The following is a 25,589-nucleotide window of genomic DNA, read 5'->3' on the forward strand; positions in this document are numbered from 1 at the left end:
GTTTTGAAGGTTTTTTCTTCACGGCATCCTGGAAAAAAGCACACGAATATGAGGCTAGATTAGAAATGTGATAAGGAGTTACTTACCAAACATCAGAAAGTTGTCACACAGCTGCAAACTCTGTCTTTGTGGAGAGGTTTTAGGGTCCAGTCAGTAATCAGTGTTAGCAATAACCACTCCATAACTTGCACCTCCATAAGCTGCACTTCTATATTTAGTGCTGTGCAAAAACTCTTGAGTCACCCCTTACTTCTTTTCTTGTGGGATTTCAAGTAGTCAGGCTTTATATTTATTTTTAAAGTGGTCTTGAGAAATCGTTCTCCAGGCTTTACGAAGATTTTTCCAAGTTTTTCTTTTGACACATCCAGAAAAGACCTGACACAGAACCGGAGACTAATTGCAAAAGTCTCATGACAAATGGTCTCAGTGGAAGGATGGCCACCAAAAGCCATTCTTAAGGAAGAACAGGGAGAAAATGCTGAGCTATGCAAAATTACACAAGAACTGGACTGACGGCTTGATGAGCTTTTACAGTTTTGGTCCTCATCAGTATCTACAGAGGAGATCAGGAGAAAAGCAGAAAACTAACTATATCAATCTTTAAAACACGGCGGGGGCTCTATTATGGTTTGGGGCCACATTCCAGCCAGTGTTGTTGTGGATCTCGTAAAAATTGATAAAATCACAAATGCAGAAAAGGACAGAAATATTTCAATCCACAATGCAAAATTATCTGCAAAGCAGCTATGATCTCAAACACACTACCAGTGCAGTAAAAACATACATGAATAGAAAAACACACAATCATTCGCTATGAGTCATGGACTGGCCGAGAGAATGAGCCTGAACATTACTGAAGCAATGTGGGATCATCTTAACAAAGAAGAGAACAAAACACAGCATTGAAGAGCTTTGGAGAGCTTTTGGAGAAAGCAGGAAAAAAGACCTACACAAGCGTTTAAGTTCCTGTTCGGTTTGACAGAAATGAAGTTTGGGATAAGCAAAAAGGAAGAAGGATAGTATTTATTTTTAGTAGTAGAACACAAAGGTTGTTCCCATCATTTTAATTGTTTGTGCTGATGAGCAATCGCTGCAGTTTGATGATGTATGACCATGAGCTGATGAGACACAGGGAGGTCAGATTGCTGCTATTAATATTTTTTTCTTTTAGAAGTGGAGTTTTTAACAGTTTTATATGTATCTCCTGCTGCTGGTACACTTCTGTATAAGCTGTATCAGCAGGTAGAATAAAAAAGAAACTATATGAGATTTTAAGTTGGAGGATTTGTTCAGTTTGAACGATTCCAAAAACATGTCAGTCCACATGAATTTATATGTAACTTGATCTGATCCACAGTGACTGTCATATTCAGAGCTCAACTCTGACAGGAATACCAGCTATAAATACATCCAGTAAGGAAAATCCTCTGCAGGATGGAGAGAATGAAATGAGTAGAAATGCCAAGGAGAAAAATGAAGAATTATGACAAAAAGTATGACAATAGAAAACATTTTGCTACCATTAATAGATCACCTGTTATATATACAAATATATAACCCCTTTAGGTTTTATCAGTGGTGACTGAGATAAATGTTGTGTTTTGTGCCATTCATCATTTTCTCCAATGTTATGATGGAACAATATGGCTCAAAACTTTATTACCCTTTGTTCATTCTGGTGATCTATAACTGGGTGTGAATATGGAAATAAAACCAATGTAGTCTGTTCATTGCAGTCTACAGAGAATCTGTGATAGTTACTTGCATTTCCTACACATAGCACACGTTACTCTCTGTTACTGGACATCTTCTGACCCTTGGTGCAAGAGTAATTTCATAAAAACATCTTGTTTCGTCAGTCTGTTGTTGATTTGTTTTTGTTTCAAAGTTATGACGGGGAAGTTAGTGATGTAAATGTTTGATGCGGTCATGTCTGTTGTTCTCTTGACTGACATCATGCTATGATTATCATGAATGAGTATGGGGGAAACTAAGAAGAGTACATTGTTTGCCATTATGAAGAGGGCATATCGATTTTGGGAGACAGAACATAAGGGGAGTTCCCTGTCACTTTGGTTGTGATGATGAATGAGTGTGAGCTGCTGAGACAAATGAAGGCCAGCTGGCTGGAGAAGAAAAGAGCTCCTTATTGAATTTCTCATTCAGTCTTTTTTTATTTCTCATGTTTTTTTGTTTTTTTTGCTCAGTACATCAAGAAAAAGTGTTGAGTCAGATAGACATTAACTGAATGATTTCACTTGTGTGTATGCTTTATGTGTATGTACTGTGTATTTACTTGAATGTGGTTTCTAATTTAATATTTGAATAGTGGAGAGGAGAAAAAAACAATTTCACAAAGTAGCTGCCAAGGAAAAAAGAGCCATTAGAGGTTATTTTAGAAATAGATTTTCTAAGGGATAATCCTTTACATCGTGTGCTTGTACATACCAATCCAGTCTCGCCTGTGTGTATCTCTGGAGACTAAGGTTTTGTATGTGTTCACATTTGGTGTGTTTCAGTATGTGTGAGTGCACTGATGGCTGAAATCTTAGAGCAGCTGCTGCCATGAATCCATCTCCGTGAGTCAGGCGGCAGAGAGTAGTTCATAGAAGACATAACTACTCACTCACAGAGGAGGAAATAACAGGCTACAAATTATTACCCACCCTCAGCGCTGGCTAGTGCTAATTATGTTAGCTTGTCATATGATATTGTTTGTATATCTTTTCTAAAAACAGAAGAAGCTTCACCAACAGCACGTCGAGGTAGATTCGCTAGTTCCAAGGCTGTGTGCAGGAAATTACACATTAGGGCTAAAAAAGTTCTGTAGGACTGTATCAGTTTTGTTTTAGGATTACGTCACCCAGAATAATGGATTTCAATTGATCTTGGCCATATAAATACATATTAACTGAGAATGGACACAGTGAGTCACTGCTTCTGAGTTTTTCTTTTGAGGGGATAGTAGACCTATAAACATTTTTCACTGGATTCCTGTCATGCCCTGGAAAGTGTTTTGTGCATTTTTCTAACTACAGATAAAATAATTTTTGAATATAGACAAAATATAAAACACCAATTAAACTGTAAAAAGAAAACTTGCACTTAAATTATATTTTTTATTGAAGATAGAAAATATCTAATGACATCTTTATTCCCACTGTTGCCAAAGTGCTGGCTCATAGGGGGTCATGTGATTTGGGATTTTTTTCTCTGTATGTATTTTTGTAGGGTCTACCTTACAATATAAAGCCCCTTGAGGCAACTGTTGTTGTGATTTGGTGCTGTATAAATAAAATTGAATAGAATAGAATCTTACGACTAATTACGTCAACTGGCAACAGACCAGTAACATGATTCAAGTTTAAAAAGAGGATTTTAGAGGTTTTTCACACCTATAGTTTGTTTAATCGCATAGAAAAGTATTATTATTACACGTGATACATTTGTATCACGACATGTGAGAATAATTAATCTGCTTATTGGTCAGATGTCTCTGGGACTGGAGCAGTAAAAGTAAATATAGACAGAAGATGTTGCGCTCTGGCCTAGAAAATAACATGGAGAATTTACATAAAATTTCATGGATAGATGTTAACCTGACAGTTTGTGTGCTACACATCTGTGTGGTATACTGCTGCATCCCAGAATGCAAAGCATACCTGGCTACAGGAAGGTATTTAGCTCAAACTTGCAGAATAGACCTGGTAGGTGGCTCGGATCACATTCATAATAAGACCCCTTCTTCCTAAAGGGCTCGACGTAGTTGTTTTGATCTGCACTCAAGCGTGATTACCACGCTCACTCCTGTACAAGTTCAATTTTTTTCACGCAGCAGGTGTGAGAAGAACCCTTAGAGAGACAATTTTCTGAACTAAAGGTGATCAGAGGTTCAACAACCTGCAAAATACTGTGTTTATAAACTGTGGAATCATTTCATATTTACGTAGCTTAATGTAAAATTGACTTTAATTATCTCATTATCTATAATAAATAATATTGTTAAAAAATTCAGAGAATGTGCAGAAATTTCTCTGTGTAAAAAAAATCAGTACTGGATGCCCCCAATCTTTGGGTCCTCAGGCAGCACTGCATCAAAAAGAGGCATGACTTTGTCATGGAGATCACTGCATGGGCTCAGGATCACTTCCAGAAATGGCTGTCTGTGAGCAGTTTCCCGGGCATGGCATTAATTTGATTTCTCTCTATTTAGACAAATCAGAGGATTTTTGTTTTTTAACATATGTTGGCTTTAGAGCAACATCTGTACTTATCTTCATAATGTTCTTTCAAGGGAAAACCTTGTACATTTCAGCAAGACAATGTTAAACAGCATACTGCATCCACGACAGCCACGTGGCTTTGCAGTAGTAGAGTCCAGGTGTTTAACTGAACGTTCTGCAGTTCAGGTCTTTCACCAGCTGAAAACATTCAGTGCATCATAAAGAAGACCCAGGATTGTTGAGTAGCGTTTGTGTTCTTTGTCAATAAAATTTGGGTTTTTCAGATTTGCAAATCATTGCAATAAACCACAAATAATCCCCAAATGCTGTGCCTGAGTGAGTGTGTGTTGTAGGAAAAGTCCTATACACTATGTATTGTATAAAAGCAAAGTTCTAGTGGTGGATTAGACCAGAAGAACAATATGTAAATGTCAATCCATCTACCTTCTTGAAGGTTAGAACGTGAGCTCACTGGCGAGCCATTTTCTTTCAGCCATCTCCCTACACTCATTCATTGTAAGACCTTCCTGCAGTCCTACCTTCAGCATTTTACACAACAAGAAATGTACACTGCACGATATGTCTTTAGTGAATGTTCCAGTTAATCAGCTCAAAATGCCCGACACTGAAAATGTTCGTCTGCCATCTCTTCAGCAGGAATGTAAATTTAAAAAATGCTAGAAATTGTACATTGATGAGTCAGCATTGAGTTGAGCTCACTGCCTCTTAGTCTTGCTAGTAGGACACGTCACTGATGTGGCACTGAAATTGGCGAAAGTGCCATTTAATGCTCGATGAAGGAGAACGTCAACAGAAATCACAATGGTGTTTGAAAGGCTGAGGCTTCTCTGGTTAGTTCATTATGCTTCTAATTTAGTTCAACAACAAAGATAGTTTATACTAAAGTTAAAGCAGAAGTTAGGAACCTTGTGGATTTCTCTTTTGAACGAGATCACCAGTCACACTCCACAGGCTTGTTGACAGTGTGCAATACAATATTTCTCAGCAGAAAAATTATGTATTTAGGCCATGTCCTGTACAGGCTCAATTACAACAAATTTTCACATTTTGGAATAACACAAAAGTGGGTGAGTAATCTTTATCATTTTGCTCACTCCAGCTATTTCCTCGGTTAGTACCATTTTGATAAACTGGCACTGCAGAGCAGAAAGAACAGAGGCTTTTTCTGTGAAAACCAGCGGCAGCATCTGTCTCTGAGAAACACATGATATTTGCAGCCTTAATAAAATGAGTCACACCTTCACATATCAGTCTGTGACTCATATAGCACCGACTTTTTTCAAAAAGCTGGGATCTGAGCGGGCTCTGAAGCCATGATATTATTTAAATTCCAATCTAGTATCCTAGCACCATAGTGTAAGAACATATGGAATGAATGAAATTGGGATTTCTCAGGTGTGACGGATGCTTTTAAGTAACTACATCTGGATGTTTAAATACTACAGGGACTGGGTCACACTGTTAATATTTACAGGTGACAGCTAGTCTGTCAATACAGGGCCGCCTCTCCGTTCTTTTTATTTTGCTTCCAGGGAGCCACAATTTCTTGTGATTTTGTTTTTCTTTTAGGCCTCTCAGTACTAACCCATTAACCATTTATGCTTGAATGGTTGAACAGCACTGGTTCATCCTCTAAGTACTGTTTCCAGACAAAAGAAAATCTTTGGGCACTTTGTTACCTTTTATAAAAATACAAAATTTGCTTCCAACGACTGAAAAATGCCAAAAATAATGTCTTTTATAGGCATAAAAGAGTTCTTTAGCACCAGCAAGGTGATTCCCAAAAAACTTCCAGCTAAAAATTGGGAATGTTTGCACTTGGAATGGTGTGCAGTGTGCAGTTAAAAAAGTTTGAGGAAGCTGGAGGACAAAAGAAGAAGTGTCAGGCTTAAAAAGAAAGTAATATCTGACAGTCATGTTCTTAAGAAATGGGAAAAAAATTAGATTCATCTGGCCCTTCAGTCAATCTACTGTTTGCCTAAAACTAATCAGAAATGGTCTTAGTGGAAGGGTGGCTGTCAAGAAGCTATTCTTTAAAAAGAGGGAATAGGAAGAAAAGGTTAAGGTATGCCAAATTACATAAGAACTGGACTGAAGATAAGAAGGTGTCAGTCCGGTGAGTGTCTATAACCATCTGTAAAACATGATGGAGTCTCTCTGTCATGGAACAAAAGGAAGCCAATAGCCAAAGAAGAGCTTTGAGATGTCCTCTAAGAATCCTGCAGAACTTTTCCCGAAGGCTACTTAAAGAAATTACAAGAAAGCTTGCCTGGTAGAATTAAGGCTGTGTTTAAGAATAAAGGTGGCCACTACAAGCTTGTTTTGTTTGCATTAATTGTACAAATGCTGTTTTTGCCTTATATGCTGTGTCTTCCTGCTGCATTTGCTGTATATGTTAGAACATGTTTCAATAAATCACTACACCCTTTTCCCAGTATAAAGAAATGAGTGTTGGCTCAAGACTTTTCTATAGTAGTGTATATAAATATGGGGGTTGCCATCTAACTGTTGTGAACAAACTTTGTAGCCATGCAGTCAGCAAAGCCTTACTGATGACAGTGTCAAACTGCTACTCCACCAATTTTAGACCACAGCTTAGAAGCTGTGGATTGAGATGTTTCTTGTCAACTGAGGAGAAATAAGGGATGATGGGCTCTGCCTGAAAGGCAGACACATCATTCACAGGCAACATGTTTTCTAACTCCCCAATAACCACTTCAAAATGTTATTTCTGCTAAGAGATAGCAGTATAATATAGCACATTACGTCACATTTTGTCATCTCTTCTTATTCCCGTTATAGTATGTGAACAGAAGAGTTCTCGTAATTGTAAGTCAATTTTAAAACCTTGCCCAAATATAAAAATGAAAAGGGCAGGACACTAGATCACTGAGTGTAAAGAAAACATCTTTAGTCGATTTAATTTCATGTAAATTTTTGACTCCAGCACAGACACAACCCGGCATCCTCCTTCTGCCTTTCCCTGGCAGACTCTCTTGTTCCTTGGAAGTGTTAAAGTTTAATAAGCCCAATCTGCAAAAGAAAAGTATCCAAACAGACTTGTTGACAAGACAAAGCTTTGCATTTAGTGCTTCATTGCCAAAGGGGTTATCTCGAGTTCATTGGAGACCACAGCTAGAAATAAACAAATAAGTCCATAAAATACTGAAAATAGCAAAGCAAAACCTCAAACCTGAGTGCTTTGCTCTCAATACAGGCTATTTCGAAAAGGGACCTGCAGCATTTAACTGCTGTAGTGTTGTCTCAGGGTGGTCTATTTGTTTGGTTTACAAAAAGCCACAGGCACACCCTGGTAACTCTGAGTGCTTGCTGCTTTTTGGATTCAAAGACAAACAAACCAAATTTATTTTGAGCTATTTTCCAAATTCATGTTGATAAAGTTAGTTGTCTGGATTTCATAACATCTTCGTCTCTCCATAAATTCTCTAAATCATGTAGCAAAACAAAAAGAGGTTCAGACTGGAAAAAATATGTATTAATATATTTGTGCTTATTTTTGTTGAGGGGAATTTATTTCATTTAGTTTTAATCACTGAATATTTTGTAGTCTCTTTTTTTTCTTAGCTGCTCACCTCCATGCTGAAATCCAAAGTGACTTTCTCGTTTTTTAGTGTTTTTTAGTGATTTTTAGTGAAGTAGGCTAAGTTATGCAAAAACTTTACTGAAAATCAGTGGCAACAGGTCTTACGAAGTATTGAATGGGGAACTATTCCTCAAGACTACTTAAAGAAATGACGAGAAATGTTGAGTTTAGGCTGTGTTGAAGAATTTAATGTGATCATACCATATGCTAACTTTCAAACTTGTTATAAAAACTCATTTTTTTGTTTGCTTTATATACTCTATTCCCGTGTATGTTTGTATGTTTTTTTTCTTCTCATTTTTCTAGCAAAATATAAAGAAATGGAAATTGGCTCAAAACTTTTGCACATTACTACAGTATAATATTAACAGTACACAGTATTTAATATAGTAGTAGCCAAATACTTTACAGTGTAAAATTCCTATACCTGCACAACTAACTCAAGACTCATATACAGGCTGAACAGGATAAATCAGGAACGCTCGGTAAGCAACACTACATGTAATTAAATGAAACATCATCCAGCTTTGACGTTCACTGTTTAACTACACACTGAGTTAGAGCCTGTGTGTCTACGCTCCAGCCTGTTCCGCTATGTCAAGCCTCTCCTGTACTTTTTTAATTTTCCCATGGCAACAATTACCAAAGACTTATGATGTTTACACCACTTTACAAGTGCTTTAAAAGTGCTTCACTGTGTTCTAACAAGTACTTTGACATGACTACAAACAAGCTTTGCGGCTTTTCCGGGTACATTTAGTTTCATTTTATGTCCATTTACTTGAAGAATTTATGTAGCACAGTGAACACTTGTTGGCAAATCTGAGCTTTTCTTCTAGTGACTACTGTGCAGTGACATTACAATCCGTAATCCCAAACAAACTAGGCATGAAGATATATAAGACGTGGGCGTGGACTTCATTATCACACTTAAAAGCAGATTAACTTTACCAGGTCAATACTTTTTCCATCTGACTCTGAGGACCTGCATGCTCCATAAGGTTTAGTGTCCCCCCCCCAGCGCCATGTCATTTCTAGCCATGAAAGTTGGTAAATAGGGCCATGACTGGATGCATCTGTGGGGCACAGTTTGTCCTGCTGTTCCCTGAGCAGGGCCTCTCTTTCAGTAGCTCTTAAAAGCAGAGAGCTGGGGGCCGGGAGTTCCGAAGATGTCCATGCATCCTGCTGGTGATGGTTCTACCATAAACGGTGGTGAAGTCGGAATATGTTCCAGATGCTGTGGGAGAAACGAGCACTTAGGCACACACACACACACACACACACACACACACACACACACACACACACACACACACGCAAATCTTCAAGGGAAGAGGAGCTATGAGCCAGCATAGAGACAAAAGTTCGAGGGTCAAAGATCAAACAAAATTTCTGCTCATTATTCACATGAAGACAGCATTGTGTGTGTGTGTGTGTGTGTGTGTGTGTGTGTGTGTGTGTGCGCATGTGCAGACAGAGAGAATGTAGGGCAGTTAAAAAAAGAAGGTATATCCTTTACACTACCACACCCTGCCTGTTGCATACACTTAGTGTGAAGCGACTGATACCTCCAAAGAAGCCGCTGAGATACTGCTTAAGAGGCAAGACAGCCCTCAGACTGTTATACAAGCAGGTGGTTATGACATTTTCATAACAGGAAACTCACACAGGAACACAGAAAGACGTACACAATGCTGCTGGGAGTGTTTTTAATATAGTTTGACATTTGTGAGGACTGATAAAGAGACCCTTCAAACCAAAAGAGTCTTTACCACCATACCTTGTCTAGACAGAGAGATAGATAAATAGGACCTTTCACTCATTTCATGCACAGTCTTTCTTTTTCTGTCTCCTGGTTTCTCAATGTTTTTTACCCCACACAGGCATGTGTAATTTGCAGTGATTGTAGAGGAATTCCTGTCTCAGCTGGATACACAACAGATACTGGTCCTGATTTGTGCCGCCGTTTGTCATCCTCTGGTTACTCTAACGGTCACTATCTATAGACCACAGTATCTCAGCTGTCTTAGGGCAGGAGACAGAGCATACCCTGGATAGAGCTCCCCTAGGCTACTGCAGGGCATGCATACTTAGACCCACACTGTCAAATAATACAATTTTTAAAAATTGTATATTTTTCTTATAATTGGTTCCTTGTTTTACCTTACAAAACAGTTGCAAATCTGGGATAATTTGGTGTTCAGCATCTTACTCAAGGATACTTTAATGAACTAAGGGAGCCACAGAACCACGTTCAATTTGTAGATGATCCTCCTGAGTTACAGCTGCTCCAAGTGTGGAAGTCGGGTTCCTAGCTAGCGCTAACCGAAAAGTACAGTACCTTGAATGGCCACTTGAGGCTATCTATAAAAGCAACTTGGAGTAGAGGTAATCGTCTACTTTGCGAGAACTGCATGGTTTGAATTTTTATTTACAGCGGTGTGCAAAAGTCTTGATCAACCCCTAATTCCTTAAATTGTGTATAAGGAAAAAATAGAGTTTGGACAATTCTAACAAGGTGATATAACACAGTCTGAGCTTTTTGTGCTTTCTTTAAATAGTCTTCAGGAATAGTGGTCCAAGCTTCTTGAAGAACATTCCAAAGCTCTTCCTTGGTTGTTGGCTGCCTTTTGTTCCATGACAGCGCTTCCACCATGTTTTATAGATCGCTGTAGACACTCTGTATAACATCTGTTACCACTGATTTTCCATCCAGTTCTTGTGTAATTTGGCATACTCACTGTTTCCCATCCCTGAGAATAGCTTCTTCGCAGCCATATTTTCACTGGGACTGTTTTCAGATGAGGCTTCAGCAAACAGTAGCTGAATCAACAGAAGGGCCAGACCCACTCTTTCTTTTGTTCTCCACTTGTCCAGTTTCCTCAAGCTTTTTTAAGGACACACTGCACACCATGACAGCGACAGGATTTTCTGCCAATAGCTACTTGTAGATTTTGTAGATTCAACTAAAGAAAACAAATGATAGTATAAAAAATCTTTGCTAAGTTGTCTTCTATGTGCAGTTAGAACATTTGTTCATGCCGTGAGTTAGGTGCCTTTTTATGTTTCAATGAGTCATAGGTAGGTGTTAAATGGCTTAGCAAACTATCCATCCATCCGTTCGCTACCGCTTATCCTTTTCAGGGTCACGGGGGGTGCTGGAGCCAATCCCAGCTGTCATAGGGCGAGAGGCGGGGTACACCCTGGACAGGTCGCCAGTCTGTCGCAGGGCTAACACACAAGGACAGACAACCATTCATACTCACATTCACTCGCACATTCACACCTAGTGGCAATTTGGATTATCCAATTAACCTATCCCCACAAACTAATTAACTTAGCAAACTAATTAATAAATAAACGTTTTTCCAGTACAAGGGCTGGATTTTAACCCCCTAGGACCTGGCATCCACATATGTGGACATCACATTTTAAGTTGTCTATACCACAGTACAGTACAAGATTATAAGAAAGTCTGGCTACTTAAAAGTAAATGTTGAAGAATTGAGGGATAATTCCAAGACTTTGTCGACGTGTACTTTTTGATCAACAGTTGTGATTCTTTCAAAATTCTCTCTAAAATGTTTGAAGACATTTCACAGTAACTTTTACTCATTAAGGTAAAGAGTACTTCATAAAGAATAGGAGATGAATAATCTGAGTACTTGGATGTGCAGAACTGGAAACTTAAGTCTAAAACTTTTTAATCTTGCTTTTGTACCTGTCAAATGAAAACAGTGCAATGGCATTGAAGTGAAGTAGGAGAACAGCCTGGTGCAACAACTGTGTACAAACACTCATACCGCTCTATGAAAAAGAAAATCAATTCTTCCACACATCCACGTCCATACATACATACAAAGGTGCTGATGGATGGAGCCTATCCCCGCTGTCATAAGGTAAAATGCAGGGTGGCTAGTTTACTGCAGAAGTAACAAAAACCACCAAGTTATACAGTTACACTGGTTTTATTCACATGTTCATGGCTATATTTGGAAAAATAACATATACAGTATGAATTGAAGTCATCTGAATCAGGGTTTTATAACTGTAATTTGCACAGATTATAAGATGCTCCGTGTTGAATTAGTAATTTAAAGCTACATCAAAAAAGTGAATTTTTACTTGCCCTCGAAGACTGTAAAACAAACCTTTGCTCTGTTACATGGCGACAGTTTGAATTTGGTGTCAGTATGTGTGTGTGTTTTTGCATGTGTATGTGTGTGTTTGAAGACAAGTGTAAACTGTGTATAACCCAGACACTGCAGTGTTGACCGCAGCCTGTGATGCTGTCCAGACCACAAGCAGCTTGCAGACACCACTACAGTGTTTGTGTGTGTGTTTTAGCAAGAGATGAAACACAGCTACAGTAGTAAGTCAGACATGAGACCCCCTAATATTCCATTACGTAGTGCTCTTTTCCGCTACAAGGCTGTAGGCAGCTTACAGTCACATCATACAGCCATGATTAAACATTCACTGCGCAGATTAGATGCCTCCAGGGAAACAGTGATTACATTTACTTTAGATTTAAGGAATTTTGCTCAGTTTTTTTCCAGGAACCAAAAAAAGAGGTCTAATTTATACATTTACATTGAAAGGCGGAGCTTAGGTAATACAAAGCAGGGACCACCGAGGTCCTATTCAATTCATGTTTATTTTAGCATTAGTCAAATTTTCAGCCTGTATGTTAAAAAAAAGATGGGTTCAGTCAGTTTCTCTTCATGTTATCAGGCTTCAGTAAGGTTAGGTTAGCAGTTCTGTAGAAGTGGTTTCATGAAGCTGGTTACAAACTGGCTCTTTTTACCCCAGGTTTTCTAATCCACCTTTATCCATATGTGCATGTATCACATTACAAACTGAGAAATTAAAAAAGCAAAATTTTGGCATTTTCTTGATATATTTTTATGTAACGCTCATTAAACAAAATAATAGGGCAATGAGAGACCTCTAACAATTCCACATCTAGCAAGTGGTAAAATCATCATCATTCCTCCTCCTCTCGGTTTACTTTCAACAACAGCCTGGGTGGGCTGTGAGTGGCTGCACCTGAGAGGTGGGAATGTCAAGGAGTACATTTTATAACCAAAACCACTGAATGAAGAGCAAACTGTGTGTCGTATTATCAGAGGAACATCTGCAGCTGATTCTGCTGGAATTGGAGGTAGTAGAACACCGAACACACACCAAGAATACCTGTTCAACCAATTAAAATTCCCTTTAAAAAAAAAAAAATATATATATATATATATATATGTGTATGTATATATATATATATATATATATAGATAGATAGATAGATAGATAGATAGATAGATAGATAGATAGATAGATAGATAGATAGAGATATATATATATAGATATAGATATAGATATATATAGATATATATCCAGATTAAAGACTGTAATGTATAGCTGGTGTGTTAAAGATAAACATCAGCACTGAGAGTGCACTTGAAACGTATTGACGCATTTTACTGGTTTAATTTTTTATGTTCTTTATAGATCTTTATCACTATTTTCCCATCATTATCATCATCTGATAACATTTGTGATTAGAGTAGGCTCCACTTATGGGGATCATTTTGCGCAGAAGAAGAGTCATTTGACATGTGAAATGGCCGTTCTTATGTGAAGCAAAAAGCCTGACCTATCAGCGAAAGTTGATAGCTGCCGTTGTGATACCTTTTATCCCCAACTGGAGTTTTAGGTTTTGCCGAGCCAACTGACGCTACAAAAGCTTGGCTGTGTTGAACTTCCTTTGTGTTAAACCCCTCTGCTCTTTTAGTCTGCTCTCAGTCTCTCTCTCTCTCTGGATAGCTGCCACTTACTCATGATCCTGCTGGTTTGTTAGGTTATTTTGTCCTCTCCTCCTTATGTAACACCCTACATACACCTACATACACCTACACTCATCCACACACACTGTGCACCACTGAGACTTCACACTTTTACACATATCTACATGTTTAGTTAAATACACTGATTGGGAAAACAATTGCTGGTAACACAATGCTCACCATTTCTATTAAGTTTCATAAAAACTGGCAGATAAACAAACAAACAAATCAACCAACATAAAAAAAAACCTCTGCCGTTGCTCAGGTTAGGGCTAGAACAAACCAACAGATGGACACACGGAAAAAAGTGAGGAAAAATTGCATCACAATCGTCACATAGTGATTGTTAGTAGTCAGCAATGAGTGCAATTTTTTTGCATGATTAATTATGTGTTACTGAAAATGAGGTCACATTTCAAAAACTATCCACAAATTTTGAAAAAAAAAGAAATTCACACTACTTTGTATCAGTAATGAAATAAAATCAAAACTTTTCTTTTTCACTGAAATTTGTTAATTGAGCTCCCAAAGCTTGAACTAGCAGTGTGGCAACACTAATTAGTCTGTGAGTTTTTTTCTCATGGTTGTAATTAGTGGAGTAGGGCACACTGGCAGCTTGAGAAGTTGTGAAGTTAACCAGATGGAAAAAATGTTTTCTTGGATCAAATTACATTTTTTGCAATCTTAGGGAAACATATTAAACTAATTTCAAATATGCTGCATGCTGTATTATCAGCAGACATACTGGCACAAATCCACTTTAGAAAAATGATGAGTAGATGAGGAGCTAATATACACACATATTACTCACTCACTGAAAAACCAAAAGTGTCTAAATGTGGGACATAATACAGATACATTTGGAACAGTATTTAAAAAGTTGAGTTACAGTCAGGACCATAATTTGATGGACAGATTATGAACTTATTGTAGAAAATATTGTAAAATTCCTCCTTAAAAGTCTGCATTTCAGTAACATCTTGACTGTTTGATTTACAATTGACTGTGTTGGTTTGAAGAAACAAAACTACCAAAACTGTCTTTATCTAAAAAGTCATGGATCTTATAGTGACTTCCCCTGAGCTGTGCATAACTCACTCTTTGTGTGTGTGTGTGTGTGTGTGTGTGTGTGTGTGTGTGCGTGTGTGTGTGTGTGTGTGGCCACATTAATGGATGGAAAATCTCTTTACACACTCCAACACAAGATCAAACCACCCTAACTCACACTCACACTGACTTGTGCAAATGCATGGAAACACAGTATGTGCTGCTTTCACTCTGTGTTCTTCTCAGACTTTAACTTTCTTTACTGCTGAGCAGTTCAGTACAGACACACACAGACAAACACACACATACGCAGACATGTACTTTCCTTCCCTCTCTGTCTCTTGTTTCTTTTGGAAATCTCTTGGAACAATCCAAGTTTTGCTTTTAAAAAAGGTTATTTTAGCCAAAAGGGCCTCATATTAAAAACTGAGAGATGGTTGGGTTTTTTTCTCTCTTTTTGTTAGATAACTCAGCCTGAAGCGTTTAAATAACTGAACATGAAGTTCAAAGACAGATAAAATTAGCAAATGCAGTAGCTGTATGTTTTAACTGTAATAGCAATTAAAATGTCTGGTAATCTCTTTATGTTGGAATATAACCTTCCATATCACAGATTTCTATAGCTGTGTTCCAACACTGAAATGAAATACACAAGCAATCGTGGAGGGTCATAATTTAGACATTTGTTGGCTCATCCAGCTGAAAGACCAATGAGCTTATGGCTAGACATCTGTCATCCGTCTGTTCACTGCATTTTCACAAGATGTGCTTCTCCTCCTGCCGTATTGGGCAGAATGTAGTCAAACTTACACATATGATCAACTAAACCACACCTTCCCAAAGTGTGGGGCCCACCCCCTAGGGGGGGCGCAGAGCCATTGCAGGGGGGGGTGGTATGAAAAGGGAAAAAAAACAAACAAAACTAAACAACAGTTGGACACTGCTAGCACGAGGCTCCCACACAAACGCAAAGCGGGAGGTGAAGCATCGCTGAATATGTTTCCAAACCAACTTCCTTCCAACCCAAAGACTAGAAAATATGGTGAAGCATATCTTCTCTTTGGTTTCACCTGCACAAGTGCCGAGGTAGGTCTCCCCTGCAGAATTGGTTTCCCCTGCGTCGGGAGCACGCGCTGGGCTCTCCAAATGACAGACAAACAGTATCCCACATTCTTGATTTTTAGTTCACAAACACTTGTTGTAATGACTAACTACTCCTGACATTTTGGAGATGTTAGCTCTTTATACAGTAAAGTTACAGCGGGATACAAATAATATCAGGCTGATATTGCCACGATTTGTTCCCCCTGTCTAAATCACGGACAAACAGTATCCCACAGCTGTTTATGCTTTTAAACCCATTTTGCACAGAGAGGCATTTTTTGAAAAATGTATTGATAGCAATGTTGAAAATTATTACACAGGAAAAAAAAACAACTACATGTAAAATAATCACACCGTGACGCATCTGCCTTTCTAAGTGGAGGGACAGTAACTGCGTGTGTATATGTAAGTGTGTAAAACCTGCAGATAGTCAGATTAACAGTATTTTGTCTCTATCTGCCATTCTGCAATTATCTCAATGTAAACAATAACGTGGCGTACAGCGTGACGTGAAAAAAGGCACATCCCTTTGACGTTGCGTGACGAACTCTGTATTCCTTGTCCACACGTAAACGCAAAAAAGGAGATTTAAAAAATCTCAGTTTTCGGTTATTCGAAACGCCGTTTACGTGTGGACGAAACAGCTGCGTTTTCAAAAATACCCGTGTAGGTGTGGACGCAGCGTAAAAGAGTTAGTAGTTTATTTTCTCACTACCTGTAATTATTGCAGATTACTTGTATTTGCTTAATTGTTTACTAAATGTTTGAGGTGTGAAATAAACCGCAATGGAGCAAAATATGGGTGTGTGTGGTTGGAGGATGTGTTTGTGCGTGCGCGCGGGAGGGGGGGGCAACATTTTTCTTGTAAAACAAAGGGGGGCCTAGCAAAAAAAGTTTGGGAACCACTGAACTAAACGGTCTTCAATCAAACTGTGCTGAAGGTCAAGGTCGCATTTGTTGTTTTAAAAAAAACACACAGTAGTGTGTGATAGGTCACGAGTCACTGATGATGATGCTAGCAAGCTGAAAAAGTGTGGGATGCGGTAAATTGGATGGTAAAGTGCAACCAGGAGAAACTTAAACTCCAAAATGAGATAAACTTTGTGAAGTTGGCATCAGGCAAGACCAGCACAGTCGTTTAAAGTTACAGTGTTTAAATGATCTCCGGTAGATGTTAGCAGATTGCAGTCTGAATTCTGTCTTCTTACACATCGCGATTCAAGTAGCTGCTCTCAGGCGTTCATCAGTAGTGAGTGTAGGCTGTCGGTCCGCTGTTTACCTCAGTTGGTGTCCACATCTATTTACTCTGAAGGAGGCTGTAAAAGGTTTGTGAGAAGATTTGATGAGTCAGTGAAGCTCACTTCTGTCTGATGACAATCTTACTGAGGTGTTGAGGATATCTTGAACAGTAAGCGCTGCTGTTATGTGACGTTAGTGGAACTTTCTTGTAAGTGGGTCTAACTTTGTTGAACTTTGTTGACTATATTAAATAAATGAGGGAGTGCAATCAAAGCGTTCATCAGAAGGAAAGACTTTTAGGGCACTCGAACCTAACATTAGCTGGCATACTGTTAGCTTATAGCGACTTGTTGTTGCGTAGTTGGCTCGTTGTCAGCTGTCTGGAGACGTGAAGGCAACTTGTCTAATCTGCTGACACTAAATATTTGCAAAAATGTCAGGAATAAGTACGCTTGTTTGTGCATGTTTTTGTCTGTCAGATCAGGAAATGAGGCTTGAGGTGAGGAGAAACAAGATGAGTTTTTATCTCTGACCTTCACGTTTTCACTTCTTTGTACTCCTCTCAGTTGATAAAATATAGGTGCAGACAAAAATTAAAATTTACAACATTTCTGTTAAGTAATCTCAAAAAAACTTTAAGAATATCTTGCTTACTATTTACCTCTGTAAACAATATAATCCAACATTAAGAACAACTAAGTTTACTCAGTGAAGAATTTCCCCCCAAACCCATCTGTATTTAAATAAAGCAGCAAATAATGACATCCCCAGTTTGAGATCTGCATAATATTAGGACAGATAAACTTGCATATCTCTAAATCTGTTGCCAGTTTTGCTTAAACCTTTATTGCCTGTGTCACATTGAAGAAATTATGCAAGCAGACTTTGTTTGAATAAAACCAGCTGAATCCCTTGTAGAAAGAAAAATCAGTCATCAAACTTTCAGCGCTTCTTTAATATTCTTTCACGGCTATTTTTCCTTTTCTTTCTTTTTTTTTTGCAGGAGAAGATAAATGATTATATTAAATGTGTGTGGTGCCACCCTCCAGTAATACTGCATTAGTTGTAAGATGGTATAAATTAGATAATTAGGAAATTGAAGCAAACCAGTGTTCATGTGAAATGGCAAAAAGGGGAACACATTAGAGTGGGTAATGGTAGCTGCAGCAAATGCTCATTAGTGCTACACATAATCCCTTATTGTCCCAGTTAAAACTCCCACAAATACACACTCATGTACGCAGGAGTCAGCAGTCAAATGTCAGTCATTTCTATTATATAGAAGCATGGAGAAAGGCAGCTGCACTTGCTATCATGACAGACAGCTCAGGAAATAGCTAGCAGTCCTGGACACACACGCACAGACGCACACTGTTGGCTGCAGTCTTGTCAATATACAACAGCTGGGCACAGCTTAAATCAGAAACACAAGTGTGAAAGCATGCAGCCACAATAGTCTGTGTGAGTGTTTCTGCAGAACCCCAGCAACAGTGTCTAATGAACCTGCTGGTTACACATTTTGTGATGTTGTATGTACATTTTTACAGAGCTTGTTTATTTGTTTTTATTTTTTTAAATGCCTTTAAATGTTCTTTTTTTCTCATAGTCCATTGCATGAAACATCTAAAGTTTTGACACTGGAAATTTTAATACGTATTTTTTTGGGGCTTTTTTGGACTTACATTAGTCAGCTCAGGGAAAATATAGACTACATATGGATTCACTACATAGCTGCTAGTTTCAGGTCATCTTATTATAATATACAAAATCTGACTGTGTTTGTTTCGTTGTCTGCCAACTCCTCTTGCACAATCAGGAGCTGAGCAGCCAAACTTGGTACACAAGTACATCGTAGACTCCTGATGCTTCTTATTGATATCATATATTATGCCATCATCATGTTGACTAGAAACCTCCTAACAAACGGCTAAAATTACTTGTTTTTAGCTGTTCTTTACTCACTGTACCTTATAACAGCATCATATCTCAGGCCCATGCTACACTATCAAATAAAACATGAACTTCCTTTTACAGTTAGGAAGGAGGATAAACATGTGCAATGTGCTTACAGTGTGACTCGATTTCACAGTCAGATCCAGCCCTCGCTTGTCTTGTCTTGTACCAAAATGGCAACAGTGAAAAAGCTCAGCTTGAGCCTTCGCAGCAGGATTTCATTAACCAGCAGGTGATGTCACAGTGGCCATGTCCATCTTTTATATACAGTGGGACCGTTTTCACTAGCTCATACTGCGTTGCATTCTTTGTAACTGCATGGCCACATGGCATCCCACCAATATGAGGACGAACTAATTCAAGTTGTAGATTGAAAGCAGATAACACCACTGTGTAGCATTGTTAGATTTGCAGCAAGGGGTGTATTTATAGGACGATATTCCCCCATCTGCAGTGTGCAATTAATAATGCCAAAAGTCCCATAATGTAAAAATCAGTATAAGTGTAGACTTATAATAGCCTAAAAGATGGGAGAGAAATCAAGGGGAACAACATGCAGGAAAGGGCCTGCGGCAGACACAGACCTGCGACTCTGCAGTAGGCTTTCCTCAACGGTTCCTCAACTCAAACACTGCGCTATAGCAGTGCCTCAGCTATGTCATTTGTTTTAACAATAGTAAATTATGGATGCATATTTATGCACCTTTTCTCACAAGGTGTCTTTCCAGCCCTTTATTTGTATTGTAAGCACAACAGTTTCTCATAACGCACTAGAACAGCGCAAAAATCATTTTGCCACTGTGAGTGATCATACTAAAGCTTTTCTTCCAATAAAAACATTCACACCTACTATTTCTCTTAAAACCTGCATGGGATAACTCTCCAGAAAACAATTTTCACCTGCTACTTTTCTAATCTTGCGCCATTGTTGGCATTTCAAGGCTATTCAGCGAAGCTACATTACTATTACAGCTACAGACTACTCAATACTTTCTGAAAATTGGGGAGCCAAGACAGTTTGAACTAATGAGGCCTTCAAAAAACATATTCTAAATCAAATTTGTTGCAATACACTGGTCTGTCTGCTAGCTACTGCTATGTCTGAGTGATTACATAAACAAATACTTGGATTGAAGCACCCTTTCATGGTGGTGCGACTGATTCTAACTGGCAGCATTTGCTTTTCATCAGAACGTCAATCGTCTTTCTCATTCCTTTTCTTTCTACTCTTGTTTTTTGTCATCAATATAAAAAAGTTCAAGTAAGTCATGTCATATTTTATGTGTCAACTTAATGCTGTGTCTGTTTTCCTTAACTTAAAGTATTTAAAGTATTTGTGGTCAAACTACACAGGAAACTGTCAATGTGGTAATAATTACTAAGAAGAAGATGAGCATAACAAAAGAAAGAAATAAGTAAACAAAGGGAAACGTAGGACAGGAGAAGCTTGGGAGAAAGTAGCAAGAGGACAAAATAGAGCAATAAAAGAAAGTAAGAAAAACAGACAGCTGTTAGGGAAGGAACTGATGGGAAAAAGACACATACTGAAGACATTGCACTGTGTGTTGGTTAGCGTTAATCAGGGTGAGCAAGAGCCTCGCAGGCTGCGCTTGATGGGAATTGACATGCAATCAGCTGAAATAATGATTGGGATCTGACACAGGACTGTGGAACTGGGTAGGAGGTGTGTGTGTGTGTGTGTGTGTGTGTGTGTGTGTGTGTGTGTGTGTGTGTGTGTGTGTGTGTGTGTGTGTGTGTGTGTGTGTGTGTGTGGTGAAAGAGAGGAGACTGAACACCAGCCAGGACGATGCAGCATCCACAAAAACTGTCTTATTCGACTTGTTGTACTCGTTTTATATTCACTGTAGAATCACCGCTCACATTTCAACATCACAGACAATAATTGTTCATGAACCAAAGGTCAAAACTAAAGTGCCCCATCGACATTCCTGTGTTCTACAAACAAACGTGTATTTCATAAAAACAGCACAGTTATTTGAATTATTGAGTGATTTAAACAGAAAAGTGCAGAGTTAGATTATGAATACCTTCATTTGAATTTTAAAGGCTTCCACATTTGTACAATCTTGATTTTCGGCAACCTTGACTATAAAATATTTTCTTAGGATTTTTCACTTCTTTAGTGTGTGCAACACATGACTGTGAATTTGTTTAAAGGGAACCTATTATCATCATTCATAGCTCCACATCTAGCTTGAAGTCTAAAACTTACTAGCAATTACTAGTATTTACAATATTGGAATCATTGTCCATTTGTTTATGTAAAGAGCAAGAGAGATAGAGAGATAAATACCATAAAGTACATCAAAAGATGTACGTGGCTCTTCATTCTTGCATCTTTAAATCTGCTCCAAATAGTCAAAAAAAACCTTCATGACAAGAATTGGCACTATTTTTACTTTACTACATTTATATAATATATTCAGAATCATTTTTTTTCTTTTAAAATGTTATCCTATTTCCACAAATATTTTGGCTTGACAGCAAGTTTGTTACACTTAATTGTATAGTTGTATAGTTAGAAATCAAAAACCTATAAACAAATGATTAAAGAGAATATTCATACGAATAATATAAATGTACAAATAATAGTTATCTACTCATTGTTAGACAAGATGTGAAGCATTAATATGCAGATAAAGCTCATGCAGGCTACCGCACAGGGAGACAGGATAGAAACAGATGCGGCGTGCTGAGCAGTTTATACACATTCGTTACACATTTGTGCACAAAAAAATGCAAACACATCTCACTGATACCCCGCCTTCAATCATAAACAAATATGTTACACACATCATACACAAACGTACATGCACATTGGAATGCCCACAATTTCCCCACCAATCAGACATCAAACAGCAGTCTGAGGGTTCCCAGCCGGAGCTTTTGATCTGCTTAAATGGGTGTCATTCCGGTACACATTTCTCCAATCTCCTTCTATCAGCAAACAGCCATTTGTCCCCATCACTGATTATCCATCTTATCTGGAGGCCATCAGCTTGGCTGATTAGGACATTCCCAGAATTCCAGTTCTTCTTGGCTGATGGAATTTCTGCATTTCTTCTGGTTAAAATGAGGTATCTTACAGCTCCCATTTCACCATAATTCTTTAATTTCATATTTTATCTGTCAGTCTCTTCACCACACCATCATTTAGCACCTACACACAGTCATGGGAAAAACAAAGTTTTCCTAGTATTATGTGCAATCCTCTGAAAAAAGGAAGTGTACACTTAGTATTCCCATAGGAATTAAGAGGGTAAGTTGAAACCAAGTGCTGCTAATCAAATGCACTTGATTAGCAATTGTGACCACTTCTTTGAAAGCACAAGTTTTGGCAGCGCGCTAGTGTGGTGAGTTCAGGTGTTTTATCCCAATGCCACGGATTTCCCAGTAAAAGTGTCTTTTTTTGTCATTTTATATTCTAAATAATGTTTCACACTGAAGTTGGACTTTTGTATTAAATGCAGTGACGCTTCCAAACAAATCTGTAGGAGTTTCCAAACAAATAGAGCGCATTTCTTTGTGGGGCCTTGAAATGATTTCTAACCACAAAAAGGAGGGCCCTGCAGAAAATGTTTGGGAGCCACTGCCTTAACATGTGCGTCTGCATGTACACATGCTTTCCACACTCTTCCGCTGCAGTACTGGAGCAAGTTTCAAGCCAACTTGTAAAAATGTCGTATTTTACCTCGTAGTGCCTCTTGCAGTGACCCTGTACAAATCAGAGTCCCGCAGTCAGCACAACCTGCCAGCCTGTATTTTACTAGCAACACAGATATATGGAGCCCAAAGACAGTCAAGTATGCACAGGAAACCGAGGTTTTTACACTTCATCCCTCTTATCTAATACTCATGTCACTAATGGTAGGCAGTATTTCATTCCCTCCCCCTCATTAGTTCTTCCATTTCACTTTCTCTGTGAGAGGTATAAGATAGCACTCTTGTGTAATAGATAAAAGTTAAAATGTTAGGACTCATTTCACTGGTTTTATTTCTTTTGATTTCCATAGACTTTCCATTTTAAATGCAAAAAAAAAAAAACAAAGAAAGGAAATACATAACGTCACACGTTATAAATTACCCGTGCACATTAAAAGACTTAAATGCTTCTTTTTTTAGAGATCCCAAAGGAAAAATGGGAAGAACCCAGTACTGCAGCCAAGAATGATCCAATAGATACACCAGACACTGTTGACTGACGCAATTTCTTTCAAAAATAGCTTAAAAATCTTTACTTGGCAAGTTGCTATTCCATTGTTAATACAGGGAGTGCAGAATTATTAGGCAAATGAGAATTTTGTCCACATCATCCTCTTCATGCATGTTGTCTTACTCCAAGCTGTATAGCCTCGAAAGCCTACTACCAATTAATCATATTAGGTGATGTGCATCTCTGCAATGAGAAGGGGTGTGGTCTAATGACTAGAGATGGACCGATCCGATATTACGTATCGGTATCGGTCCGATACTGACCTAAATTACTGGATCGGATATCGGAGAAAAATAAAAAAATGTAATCCGATCCATTAAATATCACGAAAGCACCTCACAAAACTTGCAACACGCTGTAACTCACCTCAGAACGTTAGCACGTCGGAGCAGTATGCATCACGTGATAGAGCGGCTGTGGCATGCGGGACCTGTCGGTGGTCTGGATAGCATGTGGAGCTTCACTAGCAACCCGGCATTTCATCTCCGACAAAGTTATCCCCGAGAGAAGTAAAGCAAGTGTGTAAGTCCATCTCTGAATGTTTGTAAAGCATTCCTGCGTTAAGTTTAACGAGCGACTGCCTCTCGCTCTCCGGCTGCTACTTCAATCATGAAACTGCTTAATGATCAGCTGATCGGCTTTTCTGTCGTGAGTCCGTGTCTCTTGTTTGCTTTTGGCCCACTTTGCACCAGAAAGAGGAAACCAGCAGCTGAACAACAGCAGCACGTTTAAGCTTGATCAGCTGTTGTTAGAATGTATTTAATATTACTTTCTACTCGAGGATCTTTTTCTACATAGCTGACGCTGGTAACTGCAGGGGCGCATCTAGCAAAGTTTAGCCAGGGGGGCCGACAGGGCATTAACAGGGAAAAGGGGGCACAAAGACATACTTTTCTTTCTTATTCTCATTTAAAATGTCTCGCTTTTAATTATTTAATATTTATCTGAATCTTACACCCAAAGTTTTAATCTGATGTAAAATGAATAGAAGTCCATTACTGCATATAGTAACTGTTAAGTCTAATATACCCTAGTAAGCTATAGTACTTTTTCCTTTGGGAAGGTACCATCTGTGCAGTCTGCAATTTTGTTGAAGAAAGATGTTGAATCTATTTAATATTTCTTGAAAAATAATAGATTTCTGTGCATTTTTTTCCCACACTGCATCAAATTAAGGTTGATTACGTCGATTAAGCATCATGAGGTGGAGCGTGAGGGGTGGTTCCCTATTTTTTATTTATTTATTTTTGTTGTTGCTGGGAGTTGGAACCCTATTAGTTAGGTTGCTTAATATTTATGCTAAGTACTCTTTAAAATACCAGAATAGGGAGGATGGTGTAGGTTTAAGTTTATTAGATTGGTCAGTATTGCTGAACTATGAAATATTTTTTTTTGCATACAGGTATAACAGAATAGCTTTAGTGTAGTTGTTGTTTTAAACTTGAGTATGAACTTATACAAAATGCAGCAAGATATTTAAAAAACAGTTTTGTTGATTAAAAAACACTATATCGGATTCATATCGGTATCGGCAGATATCCAAATTTATGATATCGGTATCGGTATCGGACATAAAAAAGTGGTATCGTGCCATCTCTACTAATGACATCAACACCCTATATCAGGTGTGCATAATTATTAGGCAACTTCCTTTCCTTTGGCAAAATGGGTCAAAAGAAGGACTTGACAGGCTCAGAAAAGTCAAAAAATAGTGAGATATCTTGCAGAGGGATGCAGCAGTCTCAAAATTGCAAAGCTTCTGAAGCGTGATCATCGAACAATCAAGCGTTTCATTCAAAATAGTCAACAGGGTCACAAGAAGCGTGTGGAAAAACCAAGGTGCAAAATAACTGCCCATGAACTGAGAAAAGTCAAGCGTGCAGCTGCCAAGATGCCACTTGCCACCAGTTTGGCCATATTTCAGAGCTGCAACATCACTGGAGTGCCCAAAAGCACAAGGTGTGCAATACTCAGAGACATGGCCAAGGTAAGAAAGGCTGAAAGACGACCACCACTGAACAAGACACACAAGCTGAAAGGTCAAGACTGGGCCAAGAAATATCTCAAGACTGGTTTTTCTAAGGTTTTATGGACTGATGAAATGAGAGTGAGTCTTGATGGGCCAGATGGATGGGCTCGTTGCTGGATTGGTAAAGGGCAGAGAGCTCCAGTCCGACTCAGACGCCAGCAAGGTGGAGGTGGAGTACTGGTTTGGGCTGGTATCATCAAAGATGAGCTTGTGGGGCCTTTTCGGGTTGAGGATGGAGTTAAGCTCAATTCCCAGTCCTACTGCCAGTTTCTGGAAGACACCTTCTTCAAGCAGT

At 38.6% G+C, this 25,589-nt stretch overlaps 1 protein-coding gene across 3 annotated transcripts in view; it reads left to right on the forward strand.

Moving 5' to 3' along the window:
- Nucleotides 1-25,589, forward strand: part of kcnq5a (potassium voltage-gated channel, KQT-like subfamily, member 5a) — a 119,567-nt gene that overhangs the window by 40,844 nt on the left and 53,134 nt on the right. The gene's annotated exons all lie outside the window — the stretch shown is intronic.

Source organism: Maylandia zebra, linkage group LG13 (assembly GCF_041146795.1).
Source record: "Maylandia zebra isolate NMK-2024a linkage group LG13, Mzebra_GT3a, whole genome shotgun sequence".
Lineage (NCBI taxonomy): Eukaryota > Metazoa > Chordata > Actinopteri > Cichliformes > Cichlidae > Maylandia > Maylandia zebra.